Here is a 21,890-nt window from a genome sequence, read left to right as displayed (position 1 = left end):
GGCTGAGGCAGGAGAATGGCAGGAGGAGGAGCTTGCAGTGAGCCGAGATCGTACCACTGCACTCCAGCCTGGGCCACAGAGTGAGAATCAGTCTCAAAAAAAAAAAAAAAAAAAAAAAAAAAAAAAGCCTTTAAAACATTCCTGCCTCCTTTAATAAAATAATTTAAATCTTAATACTCTGGGGAAAATAATCATAGAAACAAAGTTTTATACACCAAATGCTTCTCCAACATTATTGATAATTGTTTAGAAAAGAGAGAGGTGAGTGGGCATTTGAAGTGCCCAACCACAGCGCCTGGTTAAGCAGATTATGATATTTATGGTGAGGTGTTGGGCTGCAGTAGAGAGAATGTCCTTGGAAGCTGAGAGGACAGGGTTCAAATACCCTAAAATTCCCAATGTACCATTTAAGAGCTATGTGACTGATTTCAGATACTTGTTTTGTAAAGTAAGAATAATAATATCTTACTGTTGTGGTTGATGTGAATATTATATCATTAAGGCTCTCTATACATGATAGTTACCATTTACACATCAATTAAAGTGAAGGTTATGAAGAAGCAACACCTAGAGTGGAGTCAAATAATGCTGGTATTTAATTTTGTGAATTCTACTGGACCTGCTAGGTAATACCTCTATTGCTTTCCTAATAAAGACAGTAGAGGCAATTAAGCATTAAAGCAGTCCATTATGTTAACCAAAAACCTATGTGAATTCTTATCAAAACCCTAAGTGAATTATTTTAAATATATTTTCCCCCAGCATTGAGAAAAGATGTAAGATACCTTCTTCAGATTGTAATTATTTTTATCAAAATCCTGGAGGAAAAAAAATTGATAGAATTATGGGTATTTTTCCTTCTAATTTTATTATTCAAATTTCCTATATGAGCATACATTTTCTAGTTTGAAAAAAATCTTGTTAAAAATAAATTGAGAGGAAGAGGCAATGATGATGCAAAAACATTAGAGAAGATAATTTGAGAGGAAAAAAGTGTGGTTTGGAATGAGTCCTACCATTATTGATGTATCATAAATGGTCCAAGGGGCTCAAAAAAACTTTCCAAATGTTACCTTTATTAGTTGATGCTCCCAATATTTATAGGCAATTACATTAGAAATACTAAGGGAGATCCTTCAGTGTTTCACTAATGTGATTGGCTATACAGGAAGGGATCGACATTCATGAACAATGAAGACTAGTATGATTTGGGTTTCCCATCTTCTAGATGTACTACTTATTAGGATCTAAAGAAAGAAGTATGGGCTGGGCACAGTGGCTCACACCTGCAATCCCAACACTTTGGGAGGCCAAGGTGGGCTGATCACAAGGTCAGGAGTTCAAGACCAATCTGGCCAATATGGTGAAACCCCGTGTATACTAAAAATACAAAAATTAACCGGGTGTGGTGATGGGCCCCTGTAGTCCCAGCTACTCGAGAGGCTGAGGCAGGAGAATCGCTTGAACCCGGGAGGCAGAGGTTGCAGTGAGCTGAGATTGTGCCACTGTACTTCAGCCTGGGCGACAGAGTGAGGCTTCATCTCAAGAAAAAAAAAAAAAAAAAAAAAAGTATGGAATCTCTGTACTTAAAGTCACAGGAATCATTTTAGGTTAATGCATAGTCCCATAAAGTTTAAACTGCTTAGTTCTTATACCAGTGTTGATGTTCAGAGTAATAGCTGTTTCTACAATAGTTGTTTAATGTATTTCTTGGGGTTTAATTACATTTATCATTTGCTTATTTGTTTTCACAAACATTTTGAGACTGATGCAATGATTAGCTTCCCTTTGATAAGGGACCATGTTGTCTGGTAATAATGTATTATCTTACATGACAAGAAACTGCTTTGGGGGAGTTATTTATTTATTTATTGAGGTAGGGTCTCACTCTGTTACCCAGGCTGGAGTGCAGTGGTGCAAGTATAGCTCACTGTAGCCTCAAACTCCTGAGCTCAAGTGATCCACCCACTTCAGTCTCTCTAATAGCTGGGACTACCGGGGTATGCCACCACGTCCAGCTAATTTTTTTTTTTAATTTTGTAGTGACAAGGTCTCCCTATGTTGCCTAGGCTGATCCTCCCACCTCAGCCACTCAAAGTGCCAGGATTATAGGCATGAGCCACCACACCTGACCTGACTTATTTAAATTTCTCCTAGGCATAACAAAAATTCTTTCCACTTGATACTAATAAAGAGTTTAGAAATATTTTTAAGTAAATATGTCATTCAGTTTATTGCTTTAAAATGAACTGAGAGACATTTCTCAGAATCTAGATAAATTTAAAAGATAAATTACATATTTGGGTATGATATGTAATTATGATTATGATATGATTCCACATTGGCATCCACATTAAAAAAATCTTACTCTAAATTACCTGAAATGTAATCTTATAATCCTCGAATTGTTAATGGATAATCAAAGATTTTTTGATACAAGTCCCTGGTACAATATATTCTATTCACAGTACTTCTCAAAGGTTTATAAGAAAGAATCAGGCTATGAATTATACAGAAAGCAAAATCTCATGAAAGGAATTTTTATACTATATTAAGTGATATTTCAAGGCTGACTTTAATATTTTGTCTTCAAAGACATCGCCATTGAGAATTTTTATTAGAAAATTGTTTCCCCTTTAAAATACTGTTTATAAGATAGTTTTTTGGTTCTGTGGCATTTCTTTGTGTTGGTCTACCACATTGCTCACCTGCTATATCAAGCAGCTGCTCCATGCGTCAGCCATGTGGGAGATTGGAATGTCAAGCCGAGGGAAGAAAATCAGTAAAGCAAAAACCCGCTTAAGGAAACCTCAGATCTGTCAAGTGAATTATGATACTGATTAGAAGCAGGTGGTCATTTTACTGAATAAGTAACATGTTCCATTTTTAGTAGTGATGTCTTACTGAACTAAAAATATTTTGTATATTACGCTGTGTAAAGCATAAATTATGTTCCCCTTTCTGGAAGAAAAATTAATCTTGACCTGTTATTGATTGTAATAAAATATTGCTTTCCCCACAGTAAATATTGATACATTGTTCACTGTTCTCTCTGGCTTGTTTTAAATTGTGGTTCTGTGCTTTTAACAAATAGTATGCTTTGTTTTCAACAGTATACTTTGCATTGCTTAGCTATGTTCAATTTTGATCCTCAATCACATCAAGATTGTAAGAGTAGAAATTTTATAAATAGACAAGTTAGTACTAAAATGAAAGATGTACCCACAGGCAAAGAGTTCAAATACATTTGAATTATTATACTTAGGTAGCTGAATAATACAATTATCCAAATTTTCTTGAAGGTATTTGCTTTGCAAAATAGAAAATCATTGCCATTATTCCTGTATCCCATTTCCTTTCGTGCTGTATTTTTAGTTACTACAGAATTGTTCTTTTTTTTTTTTTCCCAACACATGGTGTGAAGATTAATAGAAGTTCAGGGTGATTGGAGACAAGTGTAATAAGATGTCAACAGGAATGTGCTCTGATCCCTGACTAAGGTTCAAAGCTGTGCACAGAATGGGGTAAGTTCACATATTCTAACTTGAGAGACCACCTATAGTTAGGCCAGCCTACTAAGGAATGTTGATACAGGGAAACAGTCCTACCACAAACGTTTCCCAAACTACCCCATTCCTACTCATGGAAGTATAAGGAAAGGGTGGGTAGAGAGGAGGTTAGCCTTTTGTGAAGTATAATATTCATAAGGATATTCTCTTCCCTTCCTTCACCCCATTCTCACTGTAAGGGAGAAGATGGAAGCACTTTTTCCTCTCAAAGTCTAACAAGGAACCCTCAGGAGAATTACCTATAAAGTTTAGAAATGCCCAGCCATCCCCCCTCTACAAGGTAGGAGATTGGTGATCATCTCATCTGTAACCTTTCCTGGACCAGCTGACTGCTCCGTGCTTGCAGAGCAAGGAGAGGGGATAAGAGAGATGGCCTAGCTAAGGGAGGAGGCACCACAGCAGCCCACATCCTTATCTCCAAGAGGCTGCTAGCTGGATCCCTCACAGGAGAGGTCAAGTAGGTGCAAGATATACATCTGAAGGAACTGGGCAGTGGAGAGGCCCCCAATGACCCTTGCCAGTGAGGGAGCCAGTACTTGGATTCTCTCCAGTATAGAGGACATCAAAAGTCTGACAGGACTAAATAAAGAAGCAGCAATATCCTACAGAGAAGAAATTGCAACCTTTCTAGGAAGCCATATGAAATATCTACTTCCCTATTCTTCTTGCCCTAATATCAGAAGGGAAGCAACCGAAAGAAAGAGAGGGAAGGATATAAAGAGCAGAGCACCTGCCGCTCCACCTTCACACATGCATGCACTCCAAGCCACTAGCAATAGACGTCTACTTTTGGACAAGTCTGGAAGTAAAGGAGGAAAAAGAAGGGAGGAAAAAATAGTTTTACATCCCATTTGAAGCTTAAGTTGAAATGAACAAAATGGAGCCTTACATGCTGGAATGAGATGATCTTAATAACTTGAAGAGGTTAATAAATGGAATCAAGCCAGGGTGTGATTAAAAGAGTTGACACCCAGAAAAAAAAAAAAAAAAAGAGAGTGGATAGTGGGTGGATATTTATTTATTTATTTATTTATTTATTTATTTATTTATTTTGAGACGGAGTCTTGCTCTTTTGCCCAGGCTGGAGCACAGTGGCAAGCTCCGCCTCCCGGGGTTCATGCTCTCCTGCCTCAGCCTCCGGAGTAGCTGGGACTACAGGTGCCCGCCACCATGCCCAGCCAATTTTTTTGTATTTTCAGTAGAGACGGGGTTTCACTATCTTAGCCAGGATGGTCTTGATCTCCTGACCTCGTGATCTGCCCGCCTCGGCCTCCCAAAGTGCTGGGATTACAGGTGTGAGCCACAGCGCCCGGCCCATGGTGGGTAAATTTTAAGAAAATAAAGTTATTTCATTTTTATGCCCCCAATGAATTGAGAATCCTCAAGAAAGTAATTACATAATCCATCAGAGTTCTGATTTTTAGGGGGGGATGGCATGATCAATTCTAAATAATAGACAGATGAGATTGATATCAATTCAAGCAAGAAAATAGAATGCTTTTATTTTTTAAGAAAACATTTTTTCCTGTTAATTGAAGTAAGACATGCACACAAAAAAGTGCACAGATCAGAACTGTAGAGGTCCATGAATTTTGCTCAAGCGAACCCACCTGTGTAACCAGCACCCGGATCAGGAAATAGAACGCTACCAACGCCTCCAAACCGCCTGCTTATGTTGTCTCTTAGTCACCAGCCCTCTCCCACTCCCAAAGTCATACTATCTTGATTTCTATACATGTAGATTAGTTGTGCCTGATTTTATTTTTCTATAAATGAAGTCCTACATTATTTGCCTGTCGTGTTTGCTTCTTTCCCTCAATATTACATTTGTGAGATTCATCCATGCTGTTATGTGTTGCAGTAGCCTGTTTGTTCCATTGCAGCACAATATTCTGTTTGAATATATCATGAATTTTATTTATACAAATGCTAATGGAAAAAAAATTGTATCCAGTTTGGGCTACTGCAGAGAGTGCTACTGGACCTGCTTGCTCATATTTTGCTTATGACTGTCACGGTTACATTCATGAGAGAGATTGACCTGTAATTTTTCGTCCTTGTGATATTCTTGCCAGCTTTGGGCATCAGGGTTGTACTGATTTCATAAAATTGTTGGAAATGATCCCTCTTTTTCTGTTCTCTGGAAGAGTTTGTGGTAAGGTTGATGTTTTTCTTTGTAATGTGTCTGGAAGAATTCACCAGAGAAGCCATCTATGCCTGGAGCTTTCTTTGTGGGAAGGTTATGAATTTAATTTTTGTTTATAGGTGTAGAGTTCTTCAGATTTCTTTTACCTTTTTTTCCCCCAATCTGATAAGTTGTATGTTTCTAAGAATTCATCCATTTCGGCTGGGTGTGATGGCTCACGCCTGTAATCCCAGCACCTTGGGAGGCCGAGGTGGGGTGGATCACTTGAGGTCAGGAGTATGAGACCAGCCTGGCCAACATGGTGAAACCCCATTTCTACTAAAATACAAAAATTAGCTGGCTGTGGTGGCAGGTGCCTGTAGTCCCAGCTACTCAGGAGGTTGAGGCAGGAGAATTGCTTGAATCCAGGAGGTGGAGGTTGCAGTGAGCCGAGATCGTGCCATTGCATTCCAGCCTGGGTGACAGAGTGAGACCCTATCTCAAAAGATAATAATAATAATAATAAATAATTCATTTCATTGGTATGCAGTTACTTATAATTTCTTCTTATTATATTCTTAATGCTGATAAGGTCTATATTGAGGGCTCCCCTTTCCTTCCTGAAATTGGTTATTTGTACCTTCTCTTTTTTTTTTTTTCTTTCTTTGCCAGTGTGGACAGAAGTTTCTCAATTGTATTATTTTTTTCAAAAAACCAACATTTGGCTTCTTGGTTTTCTCTATTGTATATTTGTTTTCCATTTCATTAATTTCTTTTGTTTATTATTATACTTTAAGTTCTAGGGTACATGTGCACAACATGCAGGTTTGTTAAATATGTATACATGTGCCATGTTGGTGTGCTGTACCCATTAACTCGTCATTCACATTAGGTATATCTCCTAATGCTATCCCTCCCCTATCCCCCCACCCCACGACAGGCCCCAGTGTGTGATGTTCCCCACCCTGTGTCCAAGTATTCTCGTTGTTCAATTCCCACCTATGAGTGAGAATATGCGGTGTTTGGTTTTCTGACTTGTGATAGTTTGCTGACAATGATGGTTTCCAGCTTCATCCACATCCCAGCAAGGACATGAGTTCATCCTTTTTTATGACTGCATAGTATTCCATGGTGTATATGTGCCACATTTTCTTAATCCAGTCTATCATTGATGGACATTTGGGTTGGTTCCAAGATTTTGCTATTGTGAATAGTGCCACAATAAACATATGTGTGCATGTGTCTCTATAGTAGCATGATTTATAATCCTTTGGGTATATACCCAGTAATGGGATTGCTGGGTCAAATGGTATTTCTAGTTCTAGATCCTTGAGGAATCGCCACACTGTCTTCCACAATGGTTGAACTAATTTACAATCTCACCAGCAGTGTAAAAGTGTTCCTATTTCTTCACATCCTCTCCAGCACCTGTTGTTTCCTGACTTTTTAATGATCGCCATTCTAACTGATGTGAGATGGTATCTCATTGTGGTTTTGATTTGCATTTCTCTGATAGTGAATGATGATGAGCATTTTTTCATTTGTCTGTTGGCTGCATAAATGTCTTCTTTTGAGAAGTGTCTGTTCATATCCTTCACCCACTTTTTGATGGAGTTGTTTGATTTTTTCTTGCAAATTTGTTTAAGTTCTTTTATCCGTGTGAAGTCCTTGCCCGTGCCTATGTCCTGAATGGTATCGCTTAGGTTTTCTTCTAGGGTTTTTATGGTTTTAGGCCTAATATTTAAGTCTTTAATCCATCTTGAATTAATTTTTGTATAAGATCTAAGCAAGGGATCCAGTTTCAGCTTTCTATATATGGCTAGCCAGTTTTCCCAGCACCATTTATTAAATAGGAAATCCTTTCCCAATTTCTTGTTTTTATCAAGTTTGTCAAAGATCAAATGGTTGTAGATGTATGGTATTACTTCTGAGGGCTCTGTTCTGTTCCATTGGTCTATATCTCTGTTTTGGTACCAGTACCATGCTGTTTTGGTTACTGTAGCCTTGTAGTATAGTTTGAAGTCAGGTAGCGTGATGCCTCCAGCTTTGTTCTTTTGGCTTAGGATTGTCTTGGCAATGCGGGCTCTTTTTTGGTTCCACATGAACTTTAAAGTAGTTTTTTCCAATTCTGTGAAGAAAGTCATTGGTAGCTTGATGGGGATGGCATTGAATCTATAAATTACCATGGGCAGTATGGCCATTTTCACAATATTGATTCTTCCTATCCATGAGCATGGAAAGTTCTTCCGTTTGTTTGTGTCCTCTTTTATTTCATTGAGCATGGTTTGTAGTTCTCCTTGAAGAGGTCCTTCACATCCCTTGTAAGTTGGGTCCTAGGTATTTATTCTCTTTGAAGCAATTGTGAATGGGAGTTCACTCATGATTTGGCTCTCTGTTTGTTATTGGTGTATAAGAATGCTTGTGATTTTTGGCACATTGATTTTGTATCCTGAGACTTTGCTGAAGTTGCTTATCAGCTTAAGGAGATTTGGGGCTGAGATGATGGAGTTTTCTAAATATACAGTCATGTCATCTGCAAACAGAGACAATTTGACTTCCTCTTTTCCTAACTGAATACCCTTTATTTCTTTCTCCTGCCTGATTGCCCTAGCCAGAACTTCCAACATTATGTTGAATAGGAGTGGTGAGAGAGGGCATCCCTGTCTTGTGCCAGTTTTCAAAGGGAATGCTTCCAGTGTTTGCCCATTTGGTATGATATTGGCTGTGGGTTTGTCATAAATAGCTGTTGTTATTTTGAGATACGTCCCATCAATACCTAGTTTATTGAGAGTTTTTAACATGAAGAGCTGTTGAATTTTGTTGAAGACCTTTTCTGCATCTATTGAGATAATCATGATGGATTACATTTATTGATTTGTGTATGTTGAACCAGACTTGCATCCAAGGGATGAAGCCCACTTGATCGTGGTGATAAGCTTTTTGATGTGCTGCTGGATTTGGTTTGCCAGTATTTTATTCAGGATTTTTGCATTGATGTTCATCAGGGATATTGGTCTAAAATTCTTTTTTGTTGTATCTTTGCCAGGCATTGGTATCAGGATGATGCTGGCCTCATAAAATAAGTTAGGGAGGATTCCCTCTTTTTCTATTGATTGGCATAGTTTCAGAAGGAACGGTACCAGCTCCTCTTTGTACCTCTGGTAGAATTCAGCTGTGAATTTATCTGGTCCTGGACTGTTTTTGGTTGGTGGGCTATTAATTATTGCCTCAATTTCAGAGCCTGTTATTGGTCTATTCAGGGATTCAGCTTCTTCCTGGTTTAGTCTTGGGAGGGTGTATGTGTCCAGGAATTTATACATTTCTTCTAGATTTTCTAGTTTATTTGCATAGAGGTGTTTATAGTATTCTCTGATGGTAGTTTGTATTTCTGTGGGGTTGGTGGTGATATCCCCTTTATCATTTTTTATTGCGTCTATTTGATTCTTCTCTCTTTTCTTCTTTATTAGTCTTGCTAGCAGTCTATCAATTTTGTTGATCTTTTCAAAACACCAGCTCCTGGATTCATTGATGTTTTGAAGGGTTTTTTGTATCTGTATCTCCTTCAGTTTTGCTCTGATCTTAGTTATTTCTTGCCTTCTGCTAGCTTTTGAATGTGTTTGCTCTTGCTTCTCTATTTCTTTCAATTGTGATGTTAGGGTGTCAATTTTAGATCTTTCCTGCTTTCTTGTGTGGGCGTTCAGCACTATAAATTTTCCTCTACACACTGCTTTAAATGTGTCCCAGAGATTCTGGTATGTTGTGTCTTTGTTCTCATTGGTTTCAAAGAACATCTTTATTTCTGCCTTCATTTCGCTATGTACCCAGTAGTCATTCAGGAGCAGGTTGTTCAGTTTCCATGTAGTTGAATGGTTTCTAGTTCTGAGTTCTAGTTTGATTGCACTGTGGTCCAAGAGACAGTTTGTTATAATTTCTATTCTTTTACATTTGCTGAGTAGTGCTTTACTTCCAACTATGTGGTCAATTTTGGAATAAGTGCAATGTGGTGCTGAGAAGAATGTATATTCTGTTGATTTGGGGTGGAGAGTTCTGTGGAGGTCTATTAGGTCTGCTTGGTGCAGAGCTGAGTTCAATTCCTGGATATCCTTGTTAGCTTTCTGTCTCGTTGATCTGTCTAATGTTGACAGTGGGGCATTAAAGTCTCCCATTATTATTGTGTGGGAGTCTAAGTCTCTTTGTAGGTCTCTAAGGACTTGCTTTATGAATCTGGGTGCTCCTGTATTGGGTGCATATATATTTAGGATAGTTAGCTCTTCCTGCTGAATTGATCCCTTTACCATTATGTAATGGCCTTCTTTGTCTCTTTTGATCTTTGTTGGTTTTAAGTCTGTTTTATCAGAGACTAGGATTGTAACACCTGCTTCTTTTTGCTTTCCATTTTCTTGGTAGATCTTCCTCCATCCCTTTATTTTGAGCCTATGTGTGTCTCTGCATGTGAGATGGGTCTCCTGAATACAGCACACTGATGGGTCTTGACTATTTATCCAATTTGCCAGTCTGTGTCTTTTAATTGGAGCATTTAGCCCATTTGCATTTAAGGTTAATATTGTTATGTGTGAATTTGATCCTGTCATTATGATATAGCTGGTTACTTTTCTCCGTTAGTTGGTGCAGTTTCTTCCTAGCATCAATGGTCTTTACAATTTGGCTTGTTTTTGCAGTGGCTGGTACTGGTTATTCATTTCCATGTTTAGTGCTTCCTTCAGGAGCTCTTGTAAGGCAAGCCTGGTGGTGACAAAATCTCTCAGCATTTGCTTGTCTGTAAAGGATTTTATTTCTCCTTCACTTATAAAATTTAGTTTGGCTGGATGTGAAATTCTGGATTGAAAATTCTTTTCTTTAAGAATGTTGAATATTGGCCCCCACTCTCTTCTGGCTTGTAGAGTTTCTGCCGAGAGATCCGCTGTTAGTCTGATGGGCTTCCCTTTGTGGGTAACCTGACCTTTCTCTCTGGCTGCCCTTAAAATTTTTTCTTTTGTTTCAACTTTGGTGAATCTGACAATTATGTGTCTAGGAGTTGCTATTCTCGAGGAGTATCCTTGTGGCGTTCTCTGTATTTCCTGAATTTCAATGTTGGCCTGCCTCACTAGGTTGGGGAAATTCTCCTGGATAATAGCGTGAAGAGCGTTTTCCAACTTGGTTCCATTTTTCCTGTCACTTTCAGGTACACCAATCAGACGTAGATTTGGTCTTTTCACATAGACCCATATTTCTTGGAGGCTTTGTTCATTTCTTTTTACTCTTTTTTTCTGTAAACTTCTCTTCTTGCTTCATTTCATTCATTTGATCTCCAATCACTGATACCCTTTCTTCCACTTGATCGAATCAGCTACTGAAGCTTGCGCATGCGTCACGTAGGTCTCGTGCCATGGTTTTCAGTTCCATCAGGTCATTTAAGGTCTTCCTTACACTGTTTATTCTAGTTAGCCATTCGTCTAATCTTTTTTTCAAGGTTTTTAACTTCTTTGTGATGGATTCAAACATCCTCCTTTAGCTCAGAGAAGTTTGTTATTACTGATTGTCTGAAGCCGCCTTCTCTCAACTCATCAAAGTCACTCTCCACCCAGCTTTGTTTTGTTGCTGGCAAGGAGCTGTGTTCCTTTGGAGGAGAAGAGGCGCTCTGATTTTTAGAATTTTCAGCTTTTGTGCTCTGGTTTCTCCCCATCTTCGTGGCTTTATCTGCCTTTGGTCTTTGATGATGGTGACATACAGATGGGGTTTTGGTGTGGATGTCCTTTCTGTTTGTTAGTTTTCCTTCTAACAGTCAGGACCTTCAGCTGCAGATCTGTTGGAGTTTGCTGGAGGTCCACTCCAGACCCTGTTTGCCTGGGTATCACCAGCGGAGGCTGCAGAACAGCAAATATTGCAGAATAGCAAATGTTGCTGCCTGATCCTTCCTCTGGAAGCTTTGTCTCAGAGGGGCACCCGGCTGTATGAGGTGTCAGTCAGCCCCTACTGGGAGGTGCCTCCCAGTTAGGCTACTCGGGGGTCAGGGACCCACTTGAGGAGGCAGTCTGTCCGTTCTCAGATCTCAAAACTCCTTGATGAGAGAACCACTACTCTCTTCAAAGCTCTTCAGGGACGTTTAAGTCTGTAGAAGTTTCTGCTGCCTTTTGTTCAGTTATGTCCTGCCCCCAGAGGTGGAGTCTACAGAGGCAGGCAGGCCTCCTTGAGCTGCAGTGGGCTCCACCCAGTTCCAGCTTCCCGGCCGCTTTGTTTACCTACTCAAGCCTCAGCAATGATGGACGCCTCTCCCCCAGCCTCGCTGCCGCCTTGCAGTTCGATCTTAGACTGCTGTGCTAGCAGTGAGCAAGGCTCAGTGGACATGGGACCCTCCAAGCCAGGCACGGGATGTAATCTCCTGGTGTGCCGTTTGCTAAGACCGTTGGAAAAGCACAATATTAGGGTGAGAGTGTCCTGATTTTCCAGGTACCATCTGTCATGGCTTCCCTTGGCTAGGAAAGGGAATTCCCTGACGCCTTGCGCTTCCGAGGTTAGGCGATGCCCTGCCCTACTTTGGCTCACACTCCATGGGCTGCACCCACTGTCCAACAAGCCCCAGTGAGATTAACCCAGTACCTCAGCTGGAAATGCAGAAATCATCCGTCTTCTGTGTCGCTCATGCTGGGAGCTGTAGACTGGAGCTGTTCCTATTCGACCATCTTGGAACCTCTCTCTAATTTCTTTTCTAATCTTTATTATTTCCTTATTCTTGCCTTCTGTGGGTTTAATTTTCTGTCTTTTCACCCTCTTTGGATATGACTTTTTATATTTTATTTTATTTTATTTTATTTTATTTTTGAGACAGGGTCTCTCTTTGTCACCTGGGCTGGAGTGCAGTTGCTCAATCTCAGCTAACCACAACCTTGATCTCCCAGGTTCAAGTGATCCTCCTGCCTCAGCCCCCCAAGTAGGTGGGGCTACAGGCATATGCTTCCATGCTTGCTTAATTTTTCTATTTCTTGTGGAGATAGTGTTTCACCATGTTGGCCAGACTAATCTCAAACTCCTGAGCTCAAGCGATCTGCCTGCCTTGGCCTCCCAAAGTGTTGGGATTACAGAGTGAGCCACTGTTCCTGGCTGGATATGACTTTTTTGGTAGATATTATGAATCTTTAGTTTTTAGATTGTCTTCTTTTTTAAATATGTTCATTAAAGATTATAAATTTTCCTTTAAGTTTGGCTTGTTCTTACACTCTATACATTTTAATATGTTGTATTTTCGTTATCATTTTGTTTAAAATATGTTTTAATTTCTATTGAGATATCGTCTTTGACCCACAGATTATTTGGAAATGTATTGTTTTTATTTCCAAACACTAGGAAATTTCTGGTTATTTTTTTTGTAATTGATTTCTAACTTAATTCCGTTATGGTTAGATAACATACTCTGCATTATTTCAATCCTTTGATATTTGTTGAAACTTTTTGTTGGCCCAGCATTTGATCAATTTTTTTTTTTTTTTTTTTTTTTTTTTTTTTTTGGAGACGGAGTCTCGCTCTGTTGCCCAGGCTGGAGTGCAGTGGCCGGATCTCAGCTCACTGCAAGCTCCGCCTCCCGGGTCTACGCCATTCTCCTGCCTCAGCCTCCCGAGTAGCTGGGACTACAGGCGCCCACCACCTCGCCTGGCTAGTTTTTTGTATTTTTTAGTAGAGACGGGGTTTCACTGTGTTAGCCAGGATGGTCTCGATCTCCTGACCTCGTGATCCGCCCGTCTCGGCCTCCCAAAGTGCTGGGATTACAGGCGTGAGCCACCGCGCCCGGCCTGATCAATTTTAATAAATGTCTGGGTACACTTGAAAAGAATGTGTTTTCTTCATTTGTTAGGTGTAATTTCTATATAAGTTCAATGGGCCATGCGTGTTAATTATGTTGTTCAAATTTTCTATGGCCTGATTTTTTTTTGTCTACTTGTTGTCAAAGATGTCAGAGATGTGTTAAAATCTTCCATTCTGATTGTTAATTTGTCCATTTCTTTCTTTATTTTTAGTTCTTTATGGTATTTTGAAATTATGTTATTAGGAGCTCAGAAATTTAGAACTGTCATATCTTCCTAGTGAACTGACACTTTTATAATTATGAAATACACTGTTTTATCTCTAGAAATACTTTAAAGTGTGCTCTGGTTTTTAGCTTTCTTTTAATAAATATTGATAGTATGTAGATATATTTCCATCTTTTTACTTTCAAATTCTGTGTGTTCTTGTAAGTGAACAAGAACATGTATATCTTGTGTCATATATATGAGATGTATATCTTGTAAGTGTCAAATAGCTTTTTTTTTTCAATTATTCTGAAAAATCTTTGTCTTTTAATTGGATATTTTAGTCCATTTACATTTTTAATAATTATTGAAATTGTGGGGTTTAAGTCTATTATTTTACTACTAGTTTTCTATTTGTCCTACTTTTTGTATGTTCCCTTTGCTCTCCTTTCTTGGCTCCCCTTTCTTGCTTTCTTAGGATTTATTTTTAATTATCTTATACCCCATTCTATTGGCTTGTGAATTATACATTATTGTGTTATTCTTTTTGTAGTTATTCTGGAGATAAAATGCCTCCTTGAATCTAATACAGACTAATCTTATACTATTTCCAAGACAATGTAAGGGCTCTGCTTGCCCCTGTTCTGCCTTTTTGTGTTAATGTTGTCACATATTTTAACTCTGCATGCAGTTGAAATCCCACATATGTTGTTATTATTATTGTTTTACGTAGTTAATATTCGTTAGATTTATCCAGATCTTTAAACTTTCTGTTGTTCTTTATTCCTTCCTGCACTTCTGTGCTTCTCTCTGGGATTATTATCTCTTTGTTTCAGTATCAGTTTGCTAACAATAGACCCTCTTGGGTTTGTTTGGGGTTTTGTTGTTGTTATTGGTCTGAAATATCTTTCTTTTGCTTTCATTTTTGAAAGCTGTTTATTTTTGAAAGCTGTTTCACTGGGTATCGAATCCTAGGAGGACAATTATTTCCTTTCACCTCTTTAAAGATGACATACATGAAAAGTCAATTGTCAATCTTATTCTTGTTATTTTGAAGGTAATGTGTCTTTCCCTCTGGCTACTTTGAAGATTTTACTTTGTCTTTGGTTTAAAGTGTTTGACTGTGATATGCCTAAGATGTGAATTTTATTTTTTTTAATGCAAATTTATTGAGGTACATAGCACGTCTTGTGGCTTCATATATTTTGGAATTTTGGAAAATCTTGGCCATTGTCTATTCAAATATTGATGCTTCTCCCATTTTCTCTTTTTCTCTCTCTTCATTTCTGAAACTCCAGTTGCATCTAAAATTAGACTTCTTTACATTTGTATTATATATGTCTCTTATGGTTTTAAAATGTATTTTTTCTTTTTCTTTTTTAGACAAAGTCTGGCTGTGTTGCCTAGGCTGGAGTGTAGTGGTGCGATCTTGGCTCACTGCAACCTGCACTTCCTGGGCTCAAGCCATCCTCCCACCTTAGCCCCCCAAATAGCTGGGACTACAGGCACACAGTACCACACCTGGCTAATTTTTTTTTTTTTTTTTTTTGTAGAGATGGAGTTTCACCATGTTGCCCAGACTGGCCTCAAACTCCTGGCTGGCCTCAAAAGAGATCTGCCCGCCTTGACGTCCCAAAGTGTTGGGATTACAGGTGTGAGCCACTGCACCCAGCCTTTAAAATCTATTTCTTTTTCTCTCCCCATGCTTTGATCTATGAGTATGTTTAGAAGCAAAATTGGTGATTATTAGGCAGACTGTGTTTACTACAGCAAATTGTATCATTCTAACCTCACTTTCTTCTTTGCTAGAATTACCAGATTAGTAATACCTGTCACATCAGTCATAGTGCCTATCGTACCCAGTGTTTCTTTCCAGATGAAAATGCCTCATCCACAGCCCTCTGTTCACGGAAGTAGAGTTGGGCTGTTCCCTGCACAGTGGTGGCCAGTCAGATTAGCTCTCTCTATGATTTGGAATAGGACAATGTAGGAGGGACTGGTGAGTCAGTAACAAAAACAACAAAATAACAAAATAAGATCCTAAAACAGAAGCAGATACTTGAGGGAGGTAACATGTAGGCAATAAAACAGAGATGCAAAGTAGATTTTGTCCAGAACCACCTTGGCTCCTGGGAGCTATTTAATTCTAGGTATAGTATGTGTAATCTTACGAAAAAAGCCCATTTCTTGAGGTGACCTGAATGAACCTCTCTTCCTTGCAATCAGAAGGGACTAATCTATCCAGGAAATGTGAAAAAAAAAGTATATCTGGGCTTCAGCAAAGTATTTCACTAAGACGTGCAACATCTTATGGAAAAAATTGAAAACTTTTCACTAAATGTGAATATATTTAATAAATCAGTTAATTAGAAACTCGTTAAGTGAACATACCCAAAGGATACTAGTTAATGAATTGCTTCAGCCTGTAGGGAGTGTTTTGTTGTTGTTTTAAATATAAGGTTCTTGCCTTGACCCTGTTCTAATAAACACTGTTATCACCTTTGTTGAAAACAGGCGCTTATCAAATTCACTAACGGAAAGCATATTATTTAACAGGCGCTTCCAAGCTGGAACAATGGCTACTTCTTTTTTTGTTTTTGTTTTTGTTTTTTTTTTTTTTGAGACAGAGTCTCGCTCTGTGGCCCAGGCTGGTGGGCAGTGGCAAGATCTTGGCTCACTGCAAGCTCTGCCTTCCGGGTTCACACCATTCTCCCGCCTCAGCCTCCCCAGTAGCTGGAACTACAGGCACCTGCCACCACACCTGGCTAATTTTTTGTATTTTCAGTAGAGACGGGATATCACCATGTTAGCCAGAATGGTCTCAATCTCCTGACCTCGTGATCTACCCGCCTCGGTTTCCCAAAGTGCTGGGATTACAGGCGTGAGCCCCCGTGCCCGACTGGAACAATGGCTACTTCTAACAAGAACACATTTAAATAACAATTTTGATTACAAAAATAATATATTATTGCCAAATATTGATAAAATTATTGAGAAAATTCTTTTTTTATGTCATACTCAGGCATCCTCAAATTCTATATCTTCTATAATATAATATTTAATACAAATAGATTAAAGACCAGCTCTTAGGTTCAGGATATCAGTTAGATAACCTCTGGATGGAAGAGCTTTTGAGGTTGCCAGCATCAGTGTGCTTTGGCTGCCGAAAAACTGGGATTTTGGGCAACATTAATAAAGGTTAAGTTCCAGAACCAGAGAGGCTACAGTCCTACACTACTGTCAGAGGGATCAGGTTTCATAGTATGTTTGATTTAGATATGCCTGAGATTATTTATTTTATTGGTTAATATTTGAGCAATTGTTGGGCAGAGAGTTTGTGTAATAAAAATACTCCCTCATCCTCAAGATATGGCAGAGACAAATTTTCATAGTGATCAAGGGAGATAAAAAGTATAACTTCAACTGTTCATTTTTATTTAGACTTCTAAATTTGCTTGAGGTTGTCTGATACAAATATCACAGGCGTTAAAGTTAAACATTTCTCAGGAAACCTTTGTGCTTCTTAAAACCACACCTCCATTTCCAATGGACATAGTCCAAGTTTAGCTAGAATTTGCTTGACATAAAGTAGAGCTTGCTGGCACAAAATTCAATGTTAGAAACATTCTTTTTAAAATCAAGAAGACAAGGCTGTCTACTCCTCCTCCTCTCTTTTACTCAGCACTGAACCAGGCAAGAAAAGAAAATAAAAGGTGTAAAGATTGGAAATGAAGATATAAAAACTCATTATCCAGAGTTGAATTTCATGTGCTTTTAACTTCTTAGTCCTTTCCTAGGCTGTTTCATAGCTGTGTGTATCACACTTATTCCACATGTTGTGAGGAAATAACTAAAAGAGATTTGTAGGAAAGTAACTGTGGTGGCGATGAGGGGACTTTAAAAACCATGGCATATGAGTAAAAGATTTGGGAATACTTCACTTGGGGAAAAAAGACACACAGGAGGGAAAAAGAGTCAAATTAGTTTGTCTTCAACTATTTAAAAGAAGAATTGTTATTCAAAACAGGGATTATCTACACCCTCCCCCACCTCCCTCACCCCAACCCACCAACCCCAAGGCCCCGGGAACCAGGGTCAACAGACAGGTAAGAGGAGGAGAGATATAAGCTCTGGCAGAACTTTAAGAGTCAGAGTAATTCAAAGCTGTGATGGGGTGCCTTAAGAGGTGGACAGTTCTTTGTCACTAGAGGTTTTCAGCTAAAGGCCGAGTAACCATGTAGTGGGAATGCTGTAGAATCCTCTAAGGCTTTAGGAGCTAAATAGCTCGTTGTTCTTTGTTTGTTCTGAGACAGGGCCTTGCTCTGTCACCCAGGCTAGAGTGCAGTGGTGTGATCATGGCTTACTGCAGCCTTGATCTTCTGGGCTCAAGTGATCCTCCTGCCTCACCCTTGTGTAACTAGGATTACAGGCATATGCCTCCATGCCTGGCTATTTTTTTTTTTTTTTTTTTAGTTTTTTTTTTTTAAGTTTTTTTTTTTTTTTTTGTAGAGACGGGTCTTGCTATGTTGCCCAGGCTGGTCTCAAACTCCTGGCCTCAAATAATCATCCCACCTCATCCTCCCAAAGCATTAGGATTATAGATGTGAGCCACCATGCCCAGCCAAGAGCTCATATTTCTGAACCATGCACTGTCTCATTTAATCATGGCAACCCAATGAGGGACATTATTTCATCCCATTTATCAAATGAAACAGAATGTTTGGCAAAAAGAGTTGTCTGGTATAACATAGTGGGTAAGTATGAAAACCTGAGTTCAGGCCCATGCAGTCTGTTTCCAGAGCTTTGACTCTTAACAGAATTTAGTGCACTAAATTGTCTGGAAAGAGTGGCTGGTTTCAATAATCTTCAAGCTTTCTTTAAACCCTGAGACTATATGATTGTGTGGGGGGAAAAGTCATGCCTAAAGGGGTTTGCATTAAAGATAAATTTTGTTGGCAGTGATGTCAGTTCTTGTTTTAGTATCTAAGCTTTAAGTTATGAATAAAATAAAAGTTACTGAAAATCCAATTAATCTAAATTAAAAAAACTATTGGATATTCACACATCTACCAAGGCACAAATAAGTTGGTAGACAATGGCTGGGATCCCAGTAGATGCTCTTGGGGCTCTGGCAATAAGACTAAGCCTATGAATACCACAAGTAGTATGTCTTACAAAAACCAAATATCAGCAGTTTTGAAGCATCATGGTATTGGGTTTTTCTTCTAAAGCCAGCAGTTGATGTTAGGCTACTTTTATATCATCTCTAAACAAAGTTGTTTTATTTGACATTTTTGAATGTTTTATCACTGAGTTCATACCATCATAGTCACAGAATGTCGTTTAAAATTTGTAGTTAGGTACATTCTTCTATATACATATGCAACTCCTTCAAATATAAAAACTAGATCAAATATACATAGAAGTAATGTGTGTGCAAGAGATAAGTACAGAGATTGGCCATTTGCCATTGTTATTAGGAAGAAAGGCATGCACACTGAGAGTTTTAACAAATTACAAATGCCAGGAAGAAAATAATATGGCTGTGTTTGAAAAGATCATGCTATTTACTTGACAGGCTCTGCCAGGGCAAAGTTACAGCTGTGGCCCTGCTTTGCAGATCATTTAAACAGGCTTTTCTTTATGTCACTGGCACTTTGGTCACATCCACAGAGCTTTGCCATCAGTAAATAATAATTATTATGTGTGAGAAGATAGTCGACAAGCAGCTCCAGTGTCAACATCACCATAAATGAATCAACAGAAACACACATTCGTTTCAATGGGTTTTGTTTAGTTTTTAATTTATGAACACTATCAGCCTCGTTAGAAGAGAAATAGAAGAAAAATCTATAGATTATAAGTTTGAAAAATTATAGTGATGTATAATATACACATATACATTTGTGTGTGTGTATTCTAAAAAATCAAGGCTGTCTTTTAATGTATTCTATCTAATCCTCTTTTTAGTCTTTCTGATTTCCTTATATTTGAACGTTTCTCATATTAACATTCCTTATGTCATATTGTCTTTATATTCATCTACCTAGGCAAACATAGGATGTGAAAAAGAGTTGGACAGCCTGATTTTAAACATCACTACTTTCAAACTGAGTTACTTGAATTCAGACTCAATTTCTCAATCTAAAATAATACCTACTGAGCAGATGAAAGGAAATTATGAACACAAAGATGTTCTATAAGCTATGAAGAAAGTATCACACCAAAGTCAGGTCCAAAGGTCCATTTCTTCTAGTTTTGTCTTTGGTGGAAACTCAAAAGATCTATAAACCATCTTTTAAGTAACTAATGGTGGAAATAAGCATGGATATGAATCATGGTACGGCACAGTGGAAACATTTCACTGAACTCTTTTCTATTTATCCTTATTTTAGCTGTCATGGTGAACTATGAAGGCTACTGATTACTGTTATTGTAGTAAAATTTCCTGTAGTTGTTATTGTAGTCGTTTTTCTACTGTTATAAGAAATACTATCATAGAAGTAAATTGTAGTCAGCTAAGAGAAGAAGGGGACAACCTGTGTAGGTGTGGTTGGCATTTAATAAACATTATTTAGTTAACACATGCGAATGTACCCAACATTTCCATTTTATGTTAATCATTGGAAATTTAAGGGAATGAAAATGGCTTGGCAATTGTTTTGAGGCTTCATTTCTCAGAGCTTATTTGGCATTTTGGCCCTATAGGAGTAGGTAGGGCAGCAAATCCCAGATTGAATTTTTGAAGCATTCTTCTGCCTGAGCGTTCTGGAAAGTCACACAAGGCATTAGTAGGAGGCTCCTGTGGAAAAAAGATCTCTTGACTTTTTTCAGGATGTGACTAGAATTTCAAATTTCTTTGTTTATAGCAAGTTAGTTGGGTGTTCCTTACTTTGTTTTGTACTTAAAGGAAACATTGATCCTTTAAAAGCTTTGGGGAAGGACAGAGTTTTTTATTTAACAGTCTGCCACTAGGGTGGGAGACTGGTTCAGATTTGAATGGTACAGTGCTGTCAGGATTTTTCAAGTCTGAAAACTCCAAGGCGAGAGATGTCATCCCGAGTGGCAGACAGTGATCCCTGCAAGATGCCGGGGAGGCCGGCAGTACATAATGTATAAGGATGGAGGGGGCAAAAGAGGAGACTGGAGGAAGAGTGGCTTCTTTCCTAGTCATGGGGTGGATTGTTCACTTTGTGTTACTCTTCTGTGATGACCAAAATGCTTCTTTAACTCAGCAAGAAGCCTGTGATTTTTAGGGAAAAGAAGTGCTTCCAATTTTAACCACACAGACTTGTATGAGGAAAGCATTAGTTCTGTTTGGTTTGTATGTATTATATGGGTTTAGATTGCAATAATTCTTCCCTTTTGTATAATGTTTTGTAGTTTTAAAAGTACTTCATGCTCTAAATCCTTACCATAAACATGGATAGGAGGGTACAGATGGCTCTTCACTCACAATGGCTTCAATTTAGACCCCTGCTTTTATGACCTTTTTTATTGCAAATATGATCCCCCCAGTTTCGGCTAAATCTCACCATGGTGCTTGCCTATGACTCTCACTATAGGTGATAGAAAAATAAAGCTGCTCTTATGTTGATTGGCTCTAGGAGTAAAGTGGAAAAACTTTTGATTTTAATGGATGCAGCTGTAGATGAAGCAAACTTATATGCACTTGAATTAGGCAACACTCTTGCAAAGCCATTGTCTATCTGTATCTATCTTTCAAAGAGCTGCCCCAAGACATCAAAGGAGGAAATTTTTATTGCAAGCTAAAGCTTTTTAGAGCACTTCTGGAAGATGGCAAAACATTAGCTGTTCGGGGAAGAAGCCACAAGAACCAACAGAATGGTATCAAATAATTTGCCCACAAAGTCTGCTAAAGATGAAGGCTATTGTGTGTTGTGAGTATTTGGTAGTAATAAAATTGGGTGCAGAGATGGGAAGAGGATGAGGAGTAGTGGGAGAAGGAGAAAAGGAAGAGAACACAACAATATGGAAAACTTGAACATTCAAAGAACTGTCTACCCACTGAATTTATAGATAGGAGTTTTAGACAGATGGCCCTAATTTTGATCACAGTTTGAAAGTCCTTAGAGCACTGAAGCATTTACTTGCTCTGGGGAGATCTATCAGAAAAATAAAGTATCTTTAGTTGGAATTTCTTTGGATTTGTGTTTTTAAAAGCATCAACCA

This window comes from Macaca fascicularis, chromosome 13 (assembly GCF_037993035.2).
Source record: "Macaca fascicularis isolate 582-1 chromosome 13, T2T-MFA8v1.1".
Classification (NCBI taxonomy): Eukaryota; Metazoa; Chordata; class Mammalia; order Primates; family Cercopithecidae; genus Macaca; species Macaca fascicularis.
Note: the sequence above shows the minus strand (reverse complement) of the source record.